The sequence below is a fragment of the Ranitomeya variabilis genome, chromosome 3, assembly GCF_051348905.1.
Source record: "Ranitomeya variabilis isolate aRanVar5 chromosome 3, aRanVar5.hap1, whole genome shotgun sequence".
Lineage (NCBI taxonomy): Eukaryota > Metazoa > Chordata > Amphibia > Anura > Dendrobatidae > Ranitomeya > Ranitomeya variabilis.
In genome coordinates, this window is record NC_135234.1 from 426,737,393 (window position 1) to 426,759,899 (window position 22,507).

The following is a 22,507-nucleotide window of genomic DNA, read 5'->3' on the forward strand; positions in this document are numbered from 1 at the left end:
TACACTCTGCTCCCTCTCCTCCTCCTGCTGACCCTGGGCTCTAACACCGCCAGTTGGGGCCCAGATGTGCTAGCTGCACAGAGCCAAACACCAGCCAATGTGTCAGTGGGGTTCAGCACCGCCAGCTGTTCCCCTGCTGTGCAGCCGGCAACGTGTCCTGCAACAGCCACGCAGGCACAACAGACCCAAAGCTGCCGCCAGTGCAGGCTTCGGCCTACACTCTGCTCCATCTCCTCCTCCTGCTGACCCCGGGCTCTAACACCACCAGTTGGGGCCCGGTACTGCCAGCTGCACAGAGAAAAACACCAGCCAATGTGTCAGTGGGGTTCAGCACCGCCAGCTTTTCCCCTGCTGTGTAGCCGGCAACGTGTCCTGCGACCACCACGCAGACACAAGAACTGAAATTGAAGGGAACCTGTCCACCCTCCCCCAGGTGTTTCTATGTTTTACAGCCACCTTGTACAGCAGTAATGCTGCATGTGTGCAAGGTGGCTCAGAAACGTATTCTCCTTGCACTCGTGGAACTGAACACGTCTAAAATGTGTCCTCTGTGACCATTAAAACGTCCCTCAGGTGTGATTTTCCTTTGTATTGACACGCAACAAGCTCCTTGGTAACGCTGCCCGTCTTCTGGCATCATTGTTTGGCTGGGGGCGCCTCTGTGGCCGCCTTGCCCCACACAACGCCCCTCGGTGTCTTATTTATTTTGACTGCGAGGGTGTGATTGACGGGCATGAACGGTGCATTTCTTCGCCTGTCCCTCATCTCCTTCCGCCTTCTTCGGACTGTGCGGCTTCATGGCCGTGGCATGCGATAAGGGATCAGCTGATGCCACATAGTCTGAAGCAGGTGTAAGAACCCAAGCGAGAGGCGAACATATGTACTGCGCCAGGCCATGAATCCCAGCCCCGCAGTGTTTTTACTATGTCAAGACACTGCGGGGCTGGGATTCATGGGCATCGCGAACCGCACCGGCCGACATCAAATGATGTCAGAGGACGGGCAGCACTAACAGCGCTAGGCCAGGGGATAACACGACAGCGCAGACTCCTGTACAGCAAATAACAACACTCAGGAGGCTGCACCCAGCACCAAGGTGGGATTCTTGACATCTGTGCTGCGTCTCATTACAAAGGGAACTCGCGCCTCCAACACAGTTTGACTGTATAAAGGGCTAAATGTTATACGTGTTTCATTCAGCGTGTGCAAGGAGCAAAATTAAAAGAGCAACCTTTGACTTGTGCAGCACTACTGCTGCATAAGCTGTGGCTCTTCTACTTTGTAACCCCTGAGGGGGGGTTAAAGGTTACCTTTGAAATTGGTTCAAGTAGGCTTCGGCCTACACTCTGCTCCCCCTGCAGAGCCCGGGCTCCAACACCGCCAGTTGGGGCCCGGTACTGCTAGCTGCACAGAGCCAAACACCAGCCAATGTGTCAGTGGGGTTCAGCACCGCCAGCTGTTCCCCTGCTGTGCAGCCGGCAACGTGTCCTGCAACAGCCACGCAGGCACAACAGACCCAAAGCTGCCGCCAGTGCAGGCTTCGGCCTACACTCTGCTCCATCTCCTCCTCCTGCTGACCCCGGGCTCTAACACCGCCAGTTGGGGCCCGGTACTGCTAGCTGCACAGAGAAAAACACCAGCCAATGTGTCAGTGGGGTTCAGCACCGCCAGCTGTTCCCCTGCTGTGCAGCCGGCATCGTGTCCTGCAAAAGCCACGCAGACACAAGAACTGAAATTGAAGGGAACCTGTCCCCCCTCCCCCAGGCGTTTGTACATTTTTAAGGCCACCTTGTACAGCGGTAATGCTGCATGTGTGCAAGGTGGCTCATAAACGTATTCTCCTCGCACATGTGGAACTGAAAACACGTCTGAAATGTGTCCTCTGTGTGACCATTTAACCGTCCCGGAGGTGTGACTTTCCTTTGTAATGACACGCTGCAACCCCCTTGGTAGCGCTGCCCGTCTTCTGGCATCATTGTTTGGCTGCCTGCGCCTCTGCGGCCGCCCTGACCCACACAACGCCCCTCGGTGTCTTATTTCTTGGGACTGCGAGGGTGTGATTGATGGGCATGAGCAGTGCATCAGTTCGCCTGTCCCTCATCTCCTTCCGCCTTCTTCAGACTGTGCGGCTTCATGGCCGTGGCATGCGATAAGGGATCAGCTGACGCCGCACAGTCTGCAGCGGGTGTAAGGACCCGAGTGCGAGAGGCGAACATATCTGCTGCGCCAGGCCATGAATCACAGCCCCGCAGTGTTTTAACAATGTTAAGACACCGCGGGGCTGGGATTCATGGTCATCGCGAACCGCAGCGGCCGACATTAAATGAGGTCAGAAGACGGGCAGCGCTAACAGCGCTAGGCCAGGGGATAACACGACAGCGCAGACTCCTGTACAGCAAATAACAACGCTCAGGAGGCTGCATCCAGCACCAAGGTGGGTTTCTTGACATCTGTGCTGCGTCTCATTACAAAGGGAACTCGCGCCTCCAACACAGTTTGACTGTATAAAGGGCTAAATGTTATACGTGTTTCATTCAGCGTGTGCAAGGAGCAAAATTAAAAGAGCAACCTTTGACTTGTGCAGCACTACTGCTGCATAAGCTGTGGCTCTTCTACTTTGTAACCCCTGAGGGGGGGTTAAAGGTTACCTTTGAAATTGGTTCAAGTAGGCTTCGGCCTACACTCTGCTCCCCCTGCAGAGCCCGGGCTCCAACACCGCCAGTTGGGGCCCGGTACTGCTAGCTGCACAGAGCCAAACACCAGCCAATGTGTCAGTGGGGTTCAGCACCGCCAGCTGTTCCCCTGCTGTGCAGCCGGCAACGTGTCCTGCAACAGCCACGCAGGCACAACAGACCCAAAGCTGCCGCCAGTGCAGGCTTCGGCCTACACTCTGCTCCATCTCCTCCTCCTGCTGACCCCAGGCTCTAACACCGCCAGTTGGGGCCCGGTACTGCTAGCTGCACAGAGAAAAACACCAGCCAATGTGTCAGTGGGGTTCAGCACCGCCAGCTGTTCCCCTGCTGTGCAGCCGGCATCGTGTCCTGCAAAAGCCACGCAGACACTTGCTCTTGTACCTTCTGCTCCCCATCCTGGTTCCAGTACCGTCAGCTGGTTCCGGGCAGAGCCTTTGGCTTAGGTGCCTCCCTCTGGGTATCCGAGTTCCACCAACGTCAGGTGGTCCTTGGTAGTGCTGTCAGGCACGGGTACCTCCTGCTTAGTAACCGGGTTCCAGTAACGTCAGCTGGTCTTCGGTAGTTCCATTGGCTCTTGGACCTTCGGCTACCCATCCGGGTTCCAGCACCGTCAGCTGGTTCTCGGCAGTGTCTTTTGCTCTTGTACCTTCTGCTCCCCATCCTGGTTCCAGTACCGTCAGCTGGTTCCGGGCAGAGCCTTTGGCTTAGGTGCCTCCCTCTGGGTATCCGAGTTCCACCAACGTCAGGTGGTCCTTGGTAGTGCTTTCAGGCACGGGTACCTCCTGCTTAGTAACCGGGTTCCAGTAACGTCAGCTGGTCCTCGGTAGTTCCATTGGCTCTTGGACCTTCGGGTAGCCATCCGAGTTCCAGTTCCATCAGCTGGTTCTCGGCATTTTCTCAGCCTTCTTGTACCTTCTGCTACATTTCCAAGTTCAAGAGACTAAACACGATGACCCGGAAGACCACCCCTAAGATGACGACGACACCAGAGACGACAACCACCGTGATGACGACGACCCTGGAGACGATGACCCCGAAGACCACCCCGATGACGACGACCCCGGAGACGACGACCCTGAAGACCACCCCGATGACGACGACCCCGGAGACGACGACCCTGGAGACGACGACGACCTGGAAGACCGAGAAGCAGAAGAACAAGAGGCTGCAGAACAAACAGCAGAAGAACATTAAGCATAACACTAAATATCAGAGCAAAAAATATTATCTAAATTATAAGCAGAAGAAGACTAAGCAGTGTATGGGGGTGAGTCCGTTCCTCCTCGTGGTGCCCCTGGATAATGCCTGATGCTGCAGGCCAAACTGAACGCGGACAAATGTAACTCTTTTGTGACAGGCAGAACGGAAGGTGTAATCTTCAAACTTTTATAGATAACAACTACGGGAATGCCTGTCACAAATAAGAATATGATGAAGAAGTAGAATATGATGAAGATAATAGTAAAATAAAAAGAATATGAACAATGTAAGAAAAAAAATAATAGGTAGAAGATGAAGAAGAAGATGAATAAGGTGAAGAAGTTGATGTCAAAGAAGCTGATGATGAGGATAATGAAGAAGAAAGTGTGGGAGAAGTAAAAAAGAAGGTGAAGGGCGTGGAAGTAGTGAAACATCAATATCTGACAAAATAAAAAAAAATTAACATAGTCAAAATCTTTCTACCGCCGAACGTCATAAAAAAAAACAAAAACCTGCTATTCTATTACATTGGGCTAAACCTCTGTGCCTTTAATGTCTCCGCCACGTCCTTCAATACATCCTACATTATTCTTAGTTGTTTTCCTTCATGTAGAATGAACCTACAAGTTTATAAAGGGTTTATTTTAATTCCGATATTTTCGTCCCATTGACTTGCATTGGGATCGGGTATCGGTATCGGATTAGATCCGATATTTTGACGATATCGGCCGATACTTTCCGATACCGATACTTTCCGATATCGGAAAGTATCGCTCAACACTACTCATCACTAGTCATAACTTAATTATTGTGCTCTCAAAACATCCAATTAGGGTTTAACACCAATCATAGACATAAAAAGTAAAAAAATATATATACTGTATAAATATAACTGGAAATATATTTAAAATCTAGTTTGAATACCAAAGAATGAGAAATATAATAAGTGAAAATAAGAAAAAAAGGAACTACTGTAAAATATCAATATTGTAATGTAAGATCCTGTCTGATATTTAAAACAAGATGTACTTAGGTCTCTAGGTGAATATCGATTTATTTTGATTCCTTGTTTAGATGTTTAATTTTATGGCCTCATTCACATTTTACACCCTTTCTATGCCAATAAACTTGAAAGCTATTAAATCTCCTTTATAAACTTGTGGTGAAAAGTGTTTGGAGGCTGTTAAAGCACCGGTTGTCAAGGGATTAAGCGTGTCCGAAAGAAATATCTCCTGACACACTTTTGAGTGACTGACAGTTTAACCAACATAGTAAACCTTGCAAGTTGTTTTAAATCCAAACCTTTTTAAAACCTTAACCTGTTAAACCCTTTTATCAAAGATGTAACATGTGAGGTGTAACATTCAATGGAGTTCCGTATTGGAAAAATTTGTCCATTTTGTAATGTATGAAAATTCTGACATTTATAAGCATGATCACAAGATTTACATTGTTCGTGTCGACGTTTTTAAAAACAGGAAAAAGAAATACATGCTTTTCTAATATGTTTTCTTTCCACTATTTAAATAAATTCAGGAAAAGCATAATATCTAAGGAAGGTGACCATACCGAAACTGTAACTGAATAATTGTTAGTTTTGGATTTTTGGTTCGGTAGTAAATCTTTTTGATCAATTAATAATATAATAATAATAATAATTTCCATTTATATAGCGCCAACATATTCCGCAGCACTTTACAATTGCGAATATTATGAATTTTGCTCTATGTAATGACCAACTAGGGTACCGCTTAGGCTACGTTCACATTTGCGGTCAGCGCCGCAGTGTCGGGCGCCGCAGCGGCGCCGCATGCGTCATGCGCCCCTATATTTAACATGGGGGCGCATGGACATGCGTTGTGCTGCGTTTTGCGCCGCATGGCCGCAAGCGTTGGACGCAAGAAACGCATCAAGTTGCATTTTTTTTGCGTCCAACTTTCGGCCAAAAAGGACGCATGCGGCGCAAAACGCAGCGTTTTAGCGTGCGTTTTGCCACGTTTTTGTTTGCGTTGTGCGCTGCGGCGCCGACGCTGCGGCGCACAACGCAAATGTGAACGTAGCCTTATCATGTAATCTATTGCATTTTTTTATGATTCACCCTTAAATGTTACATCATCTTAAGAGTTTTATTTAATCCAATAAAATAACTCCCTACAGAAAACAAACATGTAGCAATGCTATTTTAAAAGCAAAATCTTGTAATCCTCCACATATTAAGACAAACAGATCGACTTTTATCAGGACAAAAGCCAAAAAGCTTTTTTGGTTTTTGTCCTGATGAAGTGGTCATGTAGAACCTTGAAACGCGTTGACTTTTAACAACCTTAATATTAAACTTTTTGGATTTTACCTCTGCTTTGAGTGTTATCAGCAGCGCAAGAGAAATACACCACCGGATTGCACATCTTTTTTCTGGTGTTTCCCTGATTGGTGTCTTGTGGCAGCTCTACATGTACCGGTTTCATGTTGCTAGCTTGCAACCACATCAGGTGAGTGGTTCCACATCTCTTATTTATCTGTACCACCGGATAAAACCCTATTGCACTTCTTGTCTCCTAGTTTTCTTTCCACTAATAAAACATTCAAAACTGAATATAAAATCGATTTTACAGAAAAAAAGTTAGGAAACATTCTTTCTTGTATAATGACTTGTACAGGGTGGGCCATGTATATAGATACACCTAAATAAAATAGGAATGGCTGGTGATATCAACTTCCTGTTTGTGGCACATTAGTATATGGCAAAGGGAAAACTTTTCAAGATAGGTGGTGACCATGGCAGCCATTTTGAAGTTGGCCATTTTGGACCTAACTTTATTTTTTCCAATGGGAAGAGGGTTATTTGACACATCAAACTTATTGAGAACTTCACAAGAAAAACAATGGCGTGCTTGGTTTTACCATATCTTTATTTCATGAGTTATTTACAAGTTTCTCTTTGTTTACAGCTATTGACATGTCGCTGAGGTTAACATGTGAGGAGCGGATAGAAATTGTGTTGATGTCTGGTGAACGCAGTACCTAGGTCATTGAAGCAGATTTCAATGCAAGACACCCTACGCAAGAAAACTGTCACCAATCCCATGTTATTTAGGTGTATCCATATAAAAGGTACACCCCAAAAAGTTTGCCTCATCACTGAACATAATGTTCTGTTTAAACTGAGGGTCCTGTTCCAATTTTTGTTTTGCCCATTCTGCAAATTCAGCATGCCGATCTGGGTCATCCTCGTTAAGATGCTGCAGCAGCTGGATTTTGTAAGGGTGCCATTTGTCAGTAGCTAATATCTGCTGAAGGGATGTTCAGCTGATGCCAGATCGGCGCTTGACCAGGATCGATGGTGGTTTCAGTGCTGAGCTACATGGAAATATTCTACAAGATGAGTTAATTTGTACACTCAAGTACTATGGGTATGAAAAGAATGACATAGTGTTTCAACAGGACAACAACATGAAGCAAATGTCAAGATTGGCAAAGAAATTGTTCAATAATAATGCAGTAGAGGTGCAGGAATGGCCCCGCACAGTCGTCAGACCTCAACCCAATCAAACACTTGTGGGTAGAATGGAAGAAAAATCAATCTGTATTCCTACCAAGTGAAACGATTTTGGGAAAGTTTAGAAGAGACCTAAATTTCAGTCGAGACATTTTAATCTGATTGAGAGCATGACCAGAAGGATTCAGGCGGTGTTGAAATTCAAAAAGGTGGATTTACAAAATACTAACAAAATAATAAAAATTAAAATTTAGATCTTTAGGAGTAAAACAGTAACAATGCAGTGACATGACAAGAATCTGCATAACTAATCATATGCTAAATAGTTGCAAATCAAATATAAGTATGTGATATCCAAGATGATTGTCTATAAAATTAAGGTAGTCTCAAGTTCAAAGCGGAAGTGGATACTGAGATATGGAGCCTGAAATTCAAATATTCAAAACATTATTACCCTTTTGCTCTTCACTGTATATGACCAGAAGAAACACTCAATTCAATCTGGTGATACTGACATGAGACAACGACAAACAGAGCAAGATGGGAAAAAGTAGGAACTTGGCTAGAATGAAACTAAAGCTGTTTACATACTGAGTGAAGACTATGTGGAAATTGAAGATCTTACTACCATTGCCATATTAAATATTGAAGAAACACCCCAAAACAAGGATGGGATGTAGAAGGTTGCATTCACTGTAACTAATGAACAGCAGAGGGTCAGAGCAGTTTAATTAAAGAGAGTGACTGGCAGTGTGTCAGTGGACCAGCCTCAGAAGAGGAGGACCTATGTGCACCGGAAGTGCGTGATGAGTCACTGTCTGTGTCCATTTTCTCAGATGTTCATGTCCAGACAGGGAATTTTAAAAAGAGTGTGACTACTACACTGCTAAAGCCTATGCACTTAGTGCAAGGCATAGCAAAAATTTAAAAGAAGAGAAAATGTATGGCTCTGATAAGAACCTTTGTTTTAAGCTTGCTGCAATCATAGACCCATGAAAGGAGTGGAAGTTTCTTAAACCATGCCTATATGCCTGTTATACTATCCTATCTCTCCTCGAGCAAGGGTACCGTCACACAGTGCCATTTTGATCACTGCGACGGCACGATCCGTGACGTCGCAGCGATCGTATGATTATCGCTCCAGCGTCGTAGACTGCGGTCACACGTTGCAATCACGGCGCTGGAGCGATGCCGAAGTCCCCGGGTAACCAGGGTAAACATCGGGTTACTAAGCGCAGGGCCGCGCTTAGTAACCCGATGTTTACCGTGGTTACCAGCGTAAACGTAAAAAAAACAAACAGTACATACTTACATTCCGGTGTCTGTCCCCCGGCGTTCTGCTTCTCTGCACTGTGTAAGCGCCATAGCCGGAAAGCACAGCGGTGACGTCAGACGTCACCGCTGTGCTCGCTTTCTGGCTGGCCGGCGCTCACAGTGCAGAGGAGCTGAGACGCCGGAGGACAGACACCGGAATGTAAGTATGTACTGTTTGTTTTTTTTACGTTTACGCTGGTAACCACGGTAAACATCGGGTTACTATGCGCGGCCCTGCGCTTAGTTACCCGATGTTTACCCTGGTTACAAGCGAACACATCGCTGGATCGCTGTCACACACAACGATCCAGCGATGTCAGCGGGTGATCAAGCGACGAAAGAAAGTTCCATACGATCTGCTACGACGTACGATTCTCAGCAGGATCCCTGATCGCTGCTGCGTGTCAGACACTGCGATATCGTATGGATATCGCTGGAACGTCACGAATCGTACCGTCGTAGCGATCAAAGTGTGACTGTGTGACAGTACCCCAACTCTCCCTACAATCAATTCAGGCAACAGCAGTATTAACAAAGAAAATAATAGATGTAACCCTAAAAAGGACTTATGGCTTTAGCTTGCATCAGCAAAAACTGTAAGGCATTAAACCCTGCCTATATGCTCCTAATGCTAAACTATCCCTTGTACAGCAACAAGCCATACACTAATAAAGCCTACTCATAAAGCCTATGCACTAAGCACAAGAGCTGCCAAGAATTATGAGGGGCTGCAATACACCCTGGAAGATATACATAGGAGGGCCTCAGAATTTCTTTTCCCATTATTAAGGAGTGGGACTCCTAGACAGGTAAAGCATAGGCACTATGTGCAAGGGCTGAAAAAACGTACAACTGGGTGGTATACATATATATGTAAGAGAATTGCAGAGGTTGGCCTCAAACATCCTCAAAAAATTATGTAATAGGGCCTCTTACACACCCTGGAAAAATTAAGAACAAGGGTCAGATCATGGTAAAAATTAAAAAATCAAGAAACATATACTTTTTTTTGGATGGGATGGGTGCATGGGAATACACCCCAAAAAGGAACATTTTAGTTAACTTATGTTCCGTTGCTGTCATCCAGTGGGGTTGAGAAGTCTGAGTTAATCCAATCCTTGTTCATTTTGATAAGAGTCAGCCTTTCAGGATGTTCAGTTGACAGGCAGATGCACCTATCAGTTGTTATGCCCCCAGCAGCACTAGAAACATGCTCAAACAAAACGCTACTGGCAGGGCAGGCCAGTACCTCCAAAGCATAGCGAGACAGTTCATGCTGTCCAGCTTGAATACCCAATATTTGTATGGCACAGAGGACACTGGCATGGTCGGCGAGGTACTCCTTCACCATCTTCCAAAACTTTACCCTCCTTGTTAGACTACCCTGCACATCAGGGTCTGGATGCTGGATGGAACTAAAACTGTCCCAGACCTTTGATAGTTTTCCCCTGCCTCTCTTGAACCTCTTGTGTGTCTCCCTTTCTTCTACTCCTTGGTTGTCCAAATAGCTCTGACCTCTGCCGCTAACATTGTAAGATGGGATTTTTTTTAATTAAAAAAAGCTGCCAAAACTGCTCAAATTAGGGGCAGACACCAGGACAATGGCATCAATTGACCGAGAGTACAAATAGTATAATTGATAATTGCACATCATGGATGCATGGGACATAGCTTGGACCAGCATTTCTAGTTGAAACATTGATCATTAACAGGTGTGTCACAACTCTGGGACCAGGGGCTCCTGTGCTGTCCCTAATGCTAGGGGTGCACTAGCGCGCCCGGTTCACCAGATTACTTCTGATGGTGAAGACGCTGAGGCCACGGACCTTGCCTTAGCTTCTGAATCTGCCCTAAGTCTGTACCATACACCACCCAGGGAAGTGGGGAGTAGTAGTGCACCAAAATACACCAACCAGACTAACAAAGTAATACAAACAAGGAAAAAGAAAAATATCAATCATGGTGGTGCAGTGGTTAGCACTACAGCCTTGCAGCGCTGGAGTCCTGGGTTCAAACCCCACCAAGAACAACATCTGAAAAGAGTTTGTATGTTCTCTCCGTGTTTGAGTGGGTTTCCTCTGGGTACTCCGGTTTCCTCCCACATTCCAAAGACATACTGATAGGGAATTTAGATTGTGAGCCCCATCTGGGACAGCAATGATAATGTGTGCAGACTGTAAAGCACTGCGGAATATGTTAGCGCTATGTAAAAATAAAGATTATTATTATTATTATATATACCCACACAAACAACAGATGAATAAACCAGGGAGTGGAGGATTGGGTAAAACCCAAGAAAGAGAAGAAGAGGAATTAGCAGATACACAAAACCTAGCAACAGTCACATATAAATCCATCAAACGCCTTCTCAAATAACCACCAACCAACAACCTTCAACCATGCAGGAAAAGCTAGCTTTGACAATGAGTGCTTGCCAGGGCCTAGATTATATAGGAGATGGGAGTGGCTAACAGTGAACAGTTGAGCCTTAATGAAGAAAAGCTTCCAAGAGCTCTCAACTGAGCAGATTAACCCCTGCACTGCTAAAAGAAACATGCACAGTTCAATATGAAGGTGAAGTGCTTCTAGTCAGTGCGGGAGTAGGAGAAATCAGATGCTGTGGTCTTCTGGCTCCTCTTCCTCGCAGTAAACTCGTGACAAGGCGGATGAGTGAAAAGTGTAAGCCTGGTGCTCTGAGGGCCTTGCCAAATTCAGGCAACACACATGAAGGAGACCCAACTTGGAGTTCAAACATTTCTAAAAATTAGGCGCAGACACCGGAACAGTGGCATCAATTGACCCACAGTAGAAATGTTACTGGCACAATAATCAGGCATGGGCCATGATTGAGACAGGGTCTGAACCAGCATTTACAGCTTTGAATTTAAGTTAAAATTAAATGGTAGGTGAGAAATCGGTGTCGGCCTGCTGTGCTGGCAGCCCTGGTACCTCATGCAACAGCTCAAACTGCTTTTCTGCTCAGCCACACTCAGGTGGCACAAATTTATGCTTTGTAGACTACTACTGTTTAAAAAATATTAAGTATAGCAGCACAAGTAGTTCACTGAAAGTAAGTGCAGGTCTGCCAGTCTGGTATCCCTACTGCTAGTGGCAACACACATTAAGGAGACCCAAATTGAAGTCCATGCATTTCCAAAAATTGTGGGCAGACACCATCAATTTACCCACAGTAGAAATTTTATAATGGCACAGCAGCATAGCCAGCATACACACAACATGTTCACACTCCAGGCCACAAGGGGGGCTTTTGATCCTATTTTCTAGGTGACTCCCCTATATAAATATTGTGGTTTGGAGGGAAAGGGAGAGCAGATTGTTAGAGAGACAGAAGAGAGCAGACGGACCTAGAGGGTCAGAACGTCTGAAAGGGCCATGTGGTCTGAAGTGCCACAGCTCCTGGAAAGAGACATACAGAAAGCCGAACATTGTTCAGTGAGCATGCAGGAGAGCGAAGCACAGGAGAGCAATATCAGGGGAGACCAGCTAAGAGCAGGCTGCCTCCCTCTGATGCGCAGATAGCTTGACCACCGAGGTTGTAAGGAACTCTACGACTTACGGCAGAAACCGGCAGGACAGCTGAACTGCAAGTTACCTGTCCGCCTTAATACCCAGGAGGCACAGTGACACCTATAGAGCCCGGGGCGTGCCAGAGTCCCTGTAGAAATGCTCAAGTCACCAGTCATATTGGGTTATGTCCTATCCTATATGGGAGACAGAGAGAACAACTGTGAGGACCTTATGTGAAACCATAGGCAGTAAGGGACTACAACACTACCACGCTAGAGGAAGGCTTTTAACTCCACCTGATAAAGGGGACCCTGGATTCACTTCCAAGCCGGCTAGACCCTGCCTGCACTGTGATCTGTTACCCTGGACTGTGGCTGCCTGAAGTCATCAGTAAACCAGGTATTGAGACTGCAAACCTGGGTCCTCGTTCTTTACTGCACCTTTCACCATCATCTTCCATCTATACACTGGGAGCCCTGGGGATATACTTCACCTGTGGGAAGTTATACCATCTAGCTGCCATAACATCACCCCAGAGGACCCCTTAAAACAGCGTCGGTCCTCAATGACTGAATACCACAGGTGACGTCACGAACATAAACTCTATTCACCAAATCCCTGTAAAGACTTTTGCCTTTTTCATGGGCATCCCCTATGAACACTGGACCCGGTACTGGGTACCCCACGGCCCTGGCGGGTGACTCAGACCGTTGTAAGCCTGCTTTGCTGGGAGCTCTGATAGCTCATGCAGCAGCTAAAACCGTGTTTTTGCTCAGCCACACTCAGGTGCCAAAACATCAGTTTTGTAGACTACTATTGGTATAAAAATTTAAGGATAGTAACACAGGTAGTTGCCTGATCAATTCACTCCCAGTATACATTTGATAATGGTACAGCAGCAGTCAGACATGGGTAATGCACGAGGTATCAGGGTCTGGGTCAGCAGTTAGAGATTGTAATTTAAGTTTAAATTAAGATGAGGAAGGTGAGTCACCAGTGTAAGCCTGATTTGCTGGAAGCAAATAGCTCAAACTGCTTTTCTGCTCAACCACAGTCAGGTAGCACAAATATCATTTTCATGGACTATTATTCTTATAAACATTTAAGCATAGTAACACAGGCAGTTGACTGAAAGTAAGTCCAGGGCTGCCGGTCTGCGAGCCCTACTGCTACAGGCAACACACATGAAGGAGACATTTGTTCAGAGCGGCCTATCACGTTCCCTAATCAATGTCATTTTATGTTTGTGTGTGTAGCCCATTCACTACTTCCACCTATCCCCCACCCCCTGAAGATGGCTGGACCATCATTGTAAATACACACCTGCACTTTGTATCTCCCCCACCTCAATGTAGATTGTAAGCTCTCACGAGCAGGGTTGTCTTATTTTGCTTTAATTATTGCATTGTTAACGTTAGTTATGACTGTTGTGTTTGAAACTGTTCAACTGTAAAGCGCTGTATGTTGGCGCTATATAAAGATTACTATTATTATTATTATTATTATTATTATTATTAATAAGGAGACCCAACTTGAAGTCTCCACATTTCAAAAATATATTGGCACACATCAGTAAAGTGGAATCAATTTCCCCAGAATAGAAATAGTATAATGAACCTCTGACACCCCTTCCACTACAGGTAACCCATCAGATGGAGACTCAAGTTTGAGTCTCCGCATTTCAAAAAATTATTGTCACACACCACAAAAGTTCCATCAATTTCTCAAGATTAGAAATAGTATAATTGGGCCTCTAACACCCCTTCCACCACAGGCAAGACAGCAGATGGAGACCCAAATCGGAGTTTCAACATTTAAAAAAAATGTTAGCAACACCAGCAGCAGTAGCAACAACTGGTGCATAGAAGCAATGACAAAGGTGTCATAGACTGCAATAACGTGAGATCAATGCAGCACACTAAAAACTATGCCATCACCCAGTGTTCACAGTCTGTGACTGGGGTCCAAAAGTATTTGACGATCCATGACTTTTTCATCTTGATGAAAGTGAAGTGGTCTATACTTTCAGGGGACAGCCGGAAGTGCGTTTCTGTGAGGACACCACCAACAGCATTGAAGACCTGTTCTGAGAGAACACTGGCTGTCGTGCATGATAAAACCTTGTGGCAGACAAGCTCAGGCCACTCTTCAATTTTTTAAGACAAAATTGCAAAAGGGTCCAAATTCCCCCTGATGGCATTGATATTGAGCTCGAGATACTCCTGCACCATCTTCTTCAGTTGTTCACCAAGTGTCAAACTTGTACTCTGTTCTGCTGGTGCAAGGGCTGATCTAAAAAATGTGTGAAACGATTCGCAGAAATTGCTTCTGCCACTCTGTCACTGTTGTTTTGAAGAAAAATACTCTCAAGACTATCTAAAAGCGTATTTTGATGCTCTAGCATGTGTGCATCCCTTTTTAGGGGGTGAAACATCTGACAAAACTTACTCTTGTACTGTGGATCTGACAGAGTGGCAACCAAGTATTCACCACTATTTCTAATCCTAAGAATACGGCCATCATTTTGCAGATAGTGTAGCATGGCGCTTGTGTTGGACGCTTCCATGAGGTCCAAGTTCATGGTGTGTTGGTGGCAGGGTAACACTCAAGGTTATTTCCTCCATCCCCTCCCACTAACCACGAATAACCAACAGAGAAGGGATCATTATCATATTCATCTCCTGACTGTTGCACACCCATCACCTCTTCCTTCTTGTCCTACTCCATTTGTTCCTTAGCTCCTGGACCTTCACTAAGGCTGGGGTCACACTAGAGAGGAATACGGACGTATGAGAGGTGCAAAAAAATGCATTGCACTGTAAGGTTCTCAGTCTCTTTGCTATATCTGCTGTGACTTTCTGTTACTGTAACCTGTTTTTTCCGTCGGCCATTTCGCTTTGTCCTGCTGCAGCTACCTTGCCCTGAGTCAGTATGGAGCTTCTAGCTTCTATGTTTCTGCCCTGTTCTCTGCCTCTTGCCTTTTAAGCAGCCTCAGCTGTTCAATCAGTACTTCTGAATCATGTCTGCAGTCTGCCTGTGACCTGCTCATTGAAGTCTTGGACTTAGTAATCCAGCCATCTCCTACTGTGGATTTCTGGGACACTTGTGGACACTGGAACTCTGCTGCATGCTAAACAACATTTACCAGGGAAGTAATAGAGAGACTCTGAACCTGCTTTGTGCTTAATACTGAACTTAAGGTTTACTCTGGTCTGCTGTGTCGCCCGCCGTGTCTCCTGCCTCTGTACCTCTGTACCTGCAAGTATGTAAAAACTTTTTCTCTGTGGCATACTTGTATGAAGTAATACAAGCAAGTCCTAACTAAACCTGTGTCTCCTGTGTCTTTCTCGCACCCAAGCACAAGACTCTAAATAGACGGTGTACTAAACATTACAAGATTCAGAAGCCAACTTTAGTGTCTGCTGGGTCAGAGGATGCCGAGTCTGCTGTGGACCGTGTATCTGTTTATACCTTCTGTGATGACAGTGGTTGTGACTTCTCACAACATTTCAGGTGAGCGCATTCCCTTCTTTTTCAGTCAGGTGTGTTACCACATGTAAACACTATTGTGCGCCCTTGTTTTTCTTCCAGCATTTCTGCCTTAGAGGATCTGGGAAGATATTTATTTATATATTTTGTGATGACAGCGGTTGTGACTTCTTACAACCATTTTAGGTGAGCACATTCCCTTCTTTCCAGTCAGGTGTGTTACCATGGGTAAACCCTATTGTGCGCCTTTTTCCTTTTCCAGCACTTCTGCCTTAAAGGATCTGGGAAGATGGAGGCTCGCGAAAAGGAATTGTATGAAGTCACCGATACAATCCTTGTGGATATACAGGCTCTAAAGACCCGCTTTGCAAGTCTACAGGATCTTAACAATCACAATCTGCAAGTTTTTGGACAAAATACTTAGGATTTACGAGTCAGGATTGAGGCTCTGGAGGAACGAGTCCAGGCACCATCCCTACCCCGGGGTTCTGGGATTCCCGAGTTACCTCCTTTTCGTATTGGTGGCGAACGTGAAAAATTCAGAGGGTTTATTAACCAATGCAAACTGTTTTTCTCTGCACATGCTTCGCAATTTACCTCAGAACGATCCAAAGTGCTTACTATATTCATGCTGCTCTCCAACAAAGCTCTAATGTGGGCAAACCCTCGGATTGAGACTGAGGATGAATGTTTGAATAATCTTGATGCTTTCATTTCAGCCATGGGGCAGGTGTTTGATGACCCTAACTGAGGTGCAACAGCTGAAGCAGCCATGTTGACTTTGCGCCAGGGTAAGCGCTCAGTAGCCGGATATGTCCTGGATTTTAAGAGATGGGCCCTCGATACCACTTGGGACAGTTCTGCCAAAAAATCTATTTTCCGGAAAGGGTTGTCTCCCATGATTAAGGATGAACTTGCTCGTGCTGACCCTCCCACTGCGTTAGGAGACTTTATTAACTACTGCATTCGTATTGATGCCTGTCTTACTGAATGCAGTCAGGAGAAATGGTCTGAAAGTAACCATTTCCTACCTTCCTCCCCAGCTAGGGAACCTTTGAGCAGGATCACATGGGAACCAGAACCTGAACCCATGCAGGTGGACACTTTACAGAGACGGGTTAGTGATGCACGCAAAGAACATCGCCTAAAAGAAAATCTATGTTTCTATTGCGGTAAGTCAGGACACTTCATAATAAACTGCCCCGGCCGTTCTCATAAGACTACTGCAGCAGTCATTCACTGTGAGTGTTGCGAAAGGAGATCAGTCATATCCGAACCTCAGGCCCCAGAAAGATCCGCAGCAATAGATGTTGATTTCTCGGACTTAAACTCCGTTATTTCAGATTCTGATGACTGTGTAAATGCGGCAGTTTTTCAAGTTTCCTCAGCAGTGTCCCAGCTGAGCTGTAAGGAGAACAACTCTCATTGCTTTCTTTCCATCAAACTCTGGGTTGGCTCGGTCTGGGTGTCTAGCTCTGCTATGATTGACTCAGGGGCAAGCGGTAATTTTATGGACATCTCCTTTGCTCAGAAACATGGGATACGTTCAGTGAAGAAGGCTACTCCTGTACAGATGGAGACTGTGGATGGTTCCCTGCTAAGCTCTGGACCAGTGGATCAGGAAACAGAGCCTTTGAAGGTCCTTATGGGTAAAGATCATCAGGAGAGGCTGTATTTTATGCTCATCTCTTCTCCCCACTTCCCCATTATTCTAGGGCTACCATGGCTGCAGGCTCAGAACCCTACAATTAACTGGGAGACCAAGGAGCTGCACTTTCCAGAGAAACAGATGGGCCCAGAAGTTTCAGCTTGTTCAGTTCCTAAGAGACCCATGTCAGTCTCTGAACTACCAGCCATATACCAGGAGTATGCAGATGTATGTGATAAGAAGAATGCTGATCAGCTTCCCCCTCACCGTCCATACGATTGTCCAATTGAATTATTGCCCGGAGCGGGAATACTCTTTGGTAAGACTTACCCTCTGGCAGGGCCCGAACTTAAGGCTTTGAAGGACTATATTGATGAAAATCTAGCGAAGGGCTTCATACACCACTCTTCATCTCCTTCAGGTGCACCCATCTTCTTTGTGAAGAAAAAAGATGGATCTCTTAGACACTGCATAGGTTATCGGGAGCTCAATAAGGTCACTATTAGAAACCATTATCCCTGAGTTATCCCTATTGCCATTGATCCCTGAGTTATTGGAGAGAGTATGGCATGCCAAGATTTTTTTTTTAACTGGATCTCCGTGGGGCCTATATTTTGGTCCGTACTAGACCTGGGGATGAATGGAAGACTGTATTCAGGTCACGCCACGGATACTTTGAATATCTAGTTATGCCATTCGGTCTGTGTAATGCCCCAGCCACTTTCCAACACTTAGTGAATTACATTTTCACAGATCTCTTAGATACATTTGTGGTGATTTATCTGGATGATATTTTAATTTTTTCTAACTCCACAGAGGAACATCATGGACATGTGAGAATGGTCTTAGAACATCTACAACAGAACCATCTTTACATTAAACTGGAGAAGTGTGAATTCAATTTCTGGGGTACGTAATGTCAACACAGGGAATTAGTATGGATGGAAGCAAGACCCAAGCCATCAAGAATTGGTCAGTTCCCAGGAATGTGAAGGAAGTGCAGCGCTTCATCGGGTTTGCCAATTTCTACAGGTGTTTTATTAGAAATTTTTCTGAGGTAGTGACACCTATCACACAACTTACCCGGAAAGAGTCTAGCTTCACTTGGACCCATCAAACCCAAGGAGCATTTTCCAGTCTGAAGGATAAATTTACCACAGCACCTATCCTAGTGCATCCCAGCCCTGAACTTGCCTTTATAATAGAGGTCGATGCCTCAGACTGTGCCATCGGAACTATACTCTTCCAGAGAACAAGTGAGAAGGAAGTCTTGCATCCCTGTGCTTACTTTTCCCAGTGGTTATCTGTGGCTGATAGGAACTATGATGTAGGCAATAGAGAATTGCTAGCTATTATTGCCGCATTCAAGTAATGGAGACACCTTCTTCAGGGAGCTGCACAGCAAATAGTCATCCTAACTGACCACTGCAACCTTGAATTTATAAGGTTGGCTAAGTGCCTGACTCCTCACCAGGCCCGTTGGAATCTTTTCTTAAACCAATTTGATTTCATAATCTCTTATAGGCCAGGATCGTGCAATGGAAAGTCTGATGCACTCTCTAGGATCCATTCAACGGAGACCCATCCATCTACTCCTCCTAAGTATATTCTTCCTGATTCTAGATTCCTGGGAGTGATTCATAATCAAGACCTACTTAAGGACATCAAAGAAGCATACCATTCGGATTCTTTGCTGGCACAACCTCCTAGAGATGTAAGTCTTGTTTGTAAGAATGGTGTGTGGTTTCAGGGGCACCACCTGTATATACCTGAAACGGTCAGATTGAGAGTATTGCAACTCATCCACGATTCTAAGATAGCTGGGCATAGAGGAGTTCTAAAGACACAAGAATTTCTTTCACGTTTCTTTTGGTGGCCCACTTACAGAAAGGACATTCTAAACTATGTCACTTCATGCGAAATTTGTGCGAGATGCAAGAAACCACGTTCCTCACCAACGGGTCTATTGCAACCCCTACCCACCCCTTCCCGTCCATGGGGATCCATTTCCATGGATTTCATTGTGGAGTTGCCAACCTCTCAAGGGAAGAACACCATTCTAGTGGTAGTGGATCGGTTAACAAAGGCGGCTCATTTTATTCCATGCGTCGGCTTACCCACTGCTAAACAGACATCAGATTTAATGATTCAAAATGTGTTTTGTTTGCATGGAGTACCGGATGAGGTCATTTCTGATCGAGGGGTGCAATTCACTTCAAGGTTTTGGCAGAAATTTTGTGCTGCATTGGACATTAAAGTAAACCTTTCTTCTGCTTTTCATCCCCAGACTTTTTTTCATTTTTAACAAATGCTACCGTATATACTCGAGTATAAGCCGACCCGAGTATAAGCCGACCCCCTAATTTTGCCACAAAAAAACTGGGAAAACTTATTGACTCGAGTATAAGCCTAGGGTGGAAAATGCAGCAGCTACCGGTGAATTTCAAAATTAAAAATAGATGCTCCATACTGTTCATTATGGCCCCATAGATGCTCCATATAAAGCTGTACCACATATAATGCTCTGCACCGTTCATTATGGCCCCATAGATGCTCCTTATAAAGCTGTGCCATATAGAATGCTCTGCACCATTCATTATGGCCCCATAGATGCTCCACATAAAGCTGTGCCCCATATAGAATGCTCTGCACCGTTCAGTATGGCCCCATAGATGCTCCACATAAAGCTGTGCCATATATAATGCTCTGCACAGTTCATTATGGCCCCATAGATGCTCCATAGAATGCTGTGCCATATACAATGCTCTGCACCGTTGATTATTGCCTCATAGATGCTCCATAAAAAGCTGTGCAAAATATAATGCTCTGCACCGTTGATTATTGCCCCATAGAAAGCTGTGCCATATATAATGCTCTGCACCGTTCATTATGGTCCCATAGATGCTCCACATAAAGCTGTGCAATATATAATGCTCTGCACCATTGATTATTACCCCATAGAAAGCTGTGCCATATACAATGCTCTGCACCGTTGATTATTGCCCCATAGAAAGCTATGCCATATATAATGCTCTGCACCATTCATTATGGTTCCATAGATGCTCCACATAAAGCTGTGCCATATATAATGCTCTGCACCGTTCATTATGGTCCCATAGATGCTCCACATAAAGCTGTGCCTCATATAATGCTCTGCACCGTTCAGTATGGCCCCATAGATGCTCCATAGAAAGCTGTGCAATATATAATGCTGCTGCTACAATAAAAAAAAAATGACATACTCACCTCTCTTGCTTGCAGGTCCTCAGCGTCCCGTCTCGGCGTCTCTCCGCACTGACTGTTCAGGCACACTAGTACGTCATCGCGCCCTCTGACCTGAACAGTCAGAGCAAGAGGACGGGAAGACGGAGCGGCGCCCGGCGTGTGGAATGCGGACAGGTAACTATGACATACTTACCTGCTCCCGGCGTCCCTGGCTCCTTATCCCGGACAGCTGGTCTCCGGGTGCCGCAGCCTCTTCCTCTGTCAGCGGTCACCATTACCGCTCATTAGAGAAATCAATATGCGGCTCCACCCCTATGGGAGTGGAGTCCATATTCATAACTTTAATGAGCGGTACCATGTGACCGCTGAACAGGGGAAGAGCTGCGGCACCGAAGACCGTGGGACGGGCAGGGGGAGCGTCAGGAGCGCCGGGACTAGGTGAGTATGCGACACGCTCTCTCACCCGCCGACCCAACCGCCGACCGTGACTCGAGTATAAGCCGAGAGGGGCACTTTCAGCCCAAAAATTTGGGCTGAAAATCTCGGCTTATACTCGAGTATATACGGTAATTAAAAAGAAAACAAAGAAACTTTGTCTATCGCCAGAATCATACCAGATACATTCTCAAATGAAAAGAATCCAAATTAAAAACATTAGATAGTAACAGTGGTAGTAGTATCTATTATCTATTTACTTTATTTATTTCAGCTATATCAGCATTGGAGACCTCTTTATAAGGTGGTACTTAACCATCATTTTTGAAACTTCATTTTATTTTGTTAGAAGGGTTAAACGTTTAGCAGATTACAAAACATGTTTCTTCAGGGACCTATCCACATTTCAATGGACTTTGAGGGGCTTATATATTGGAAACTCACCAAAAGTGATGCCATTTTAGGCCGGTTTCACATTAGCGTTTGGAGGAGCTGTGGAGGGCTGCGGACTTCCTGCATGAAGCCCCGCCCTCGGCCGCACCTCCGCCTCTAGCTTCGCCTACTTCTGTATGCGGCCGGCATGTGGCCTGCGTACCTATCTTTAACATTAGGTACACAGGTCGTGCCGCTGTATGCGGATGCTTCCGCATGCGTCGTTTTGACGATGCCGCGACCAGCGTAGGACGCAGCTTGTAGCAATCTCTTTTTTTTTCCACATCGCCAAAACGACGCATGCGGAAGCCTCGGCATACAGCGGCATGACCTGCGTACGTAATGTTAAAGATAGGTATGTAGGCCGCATGCCGGCCGCATGCAGAAGTAGGCGGAGCTAAAGGCAGAAGTGCGTCCAAGGGCGGGGCTTCACAGAGGAAGTCCGCAGACCTCCGCAGCTCCTCAAAACGCTATTGTGAAACTAGCCTAAGCAACTGCTCCTTTCAAATACTTCAAAACTGCTGTCATGAAATGTTTTAACCCTTCAGACCTTCAGGTGCTGCACAAGAATTAATGCAAAGTTGAGCGAAAAAATAAATTGTAATTTGTCTTCAGCCTGAATATTTCCCTTTTGCAAATAATAGCATAAGAAAATTGACTCCACAGTTTGTTACCTACTTTCTTCTAAGCATGACAATACCCCACCTGTGGTTACAAACCTTTGTTTGGACAAATGGCAGGGCTCAGAAGCTAAGGATCACCATTTCAGTTTTGGAACACAAATTTGGCTAAAGTAGATTGCGGGCATCATATCACATATGCATGGCCCCTAAAGCATACAAACAGCATAACAACCTCACAAATGAGCCTGTTTTGGAGACTAAACCTCTCAAGGATTTTACCCAGGGGTATAGCAACCATTTTGTAGTCATGGGTGCTACACAGTTTTTGATAACACTCGTCATACTAAATATTTTAATTTTTTTCATGAAAATGTTGGTTTAGCCCCAAAGTTTTCGCTTTTGCAAGCGGTAGCATGAAAAAGTG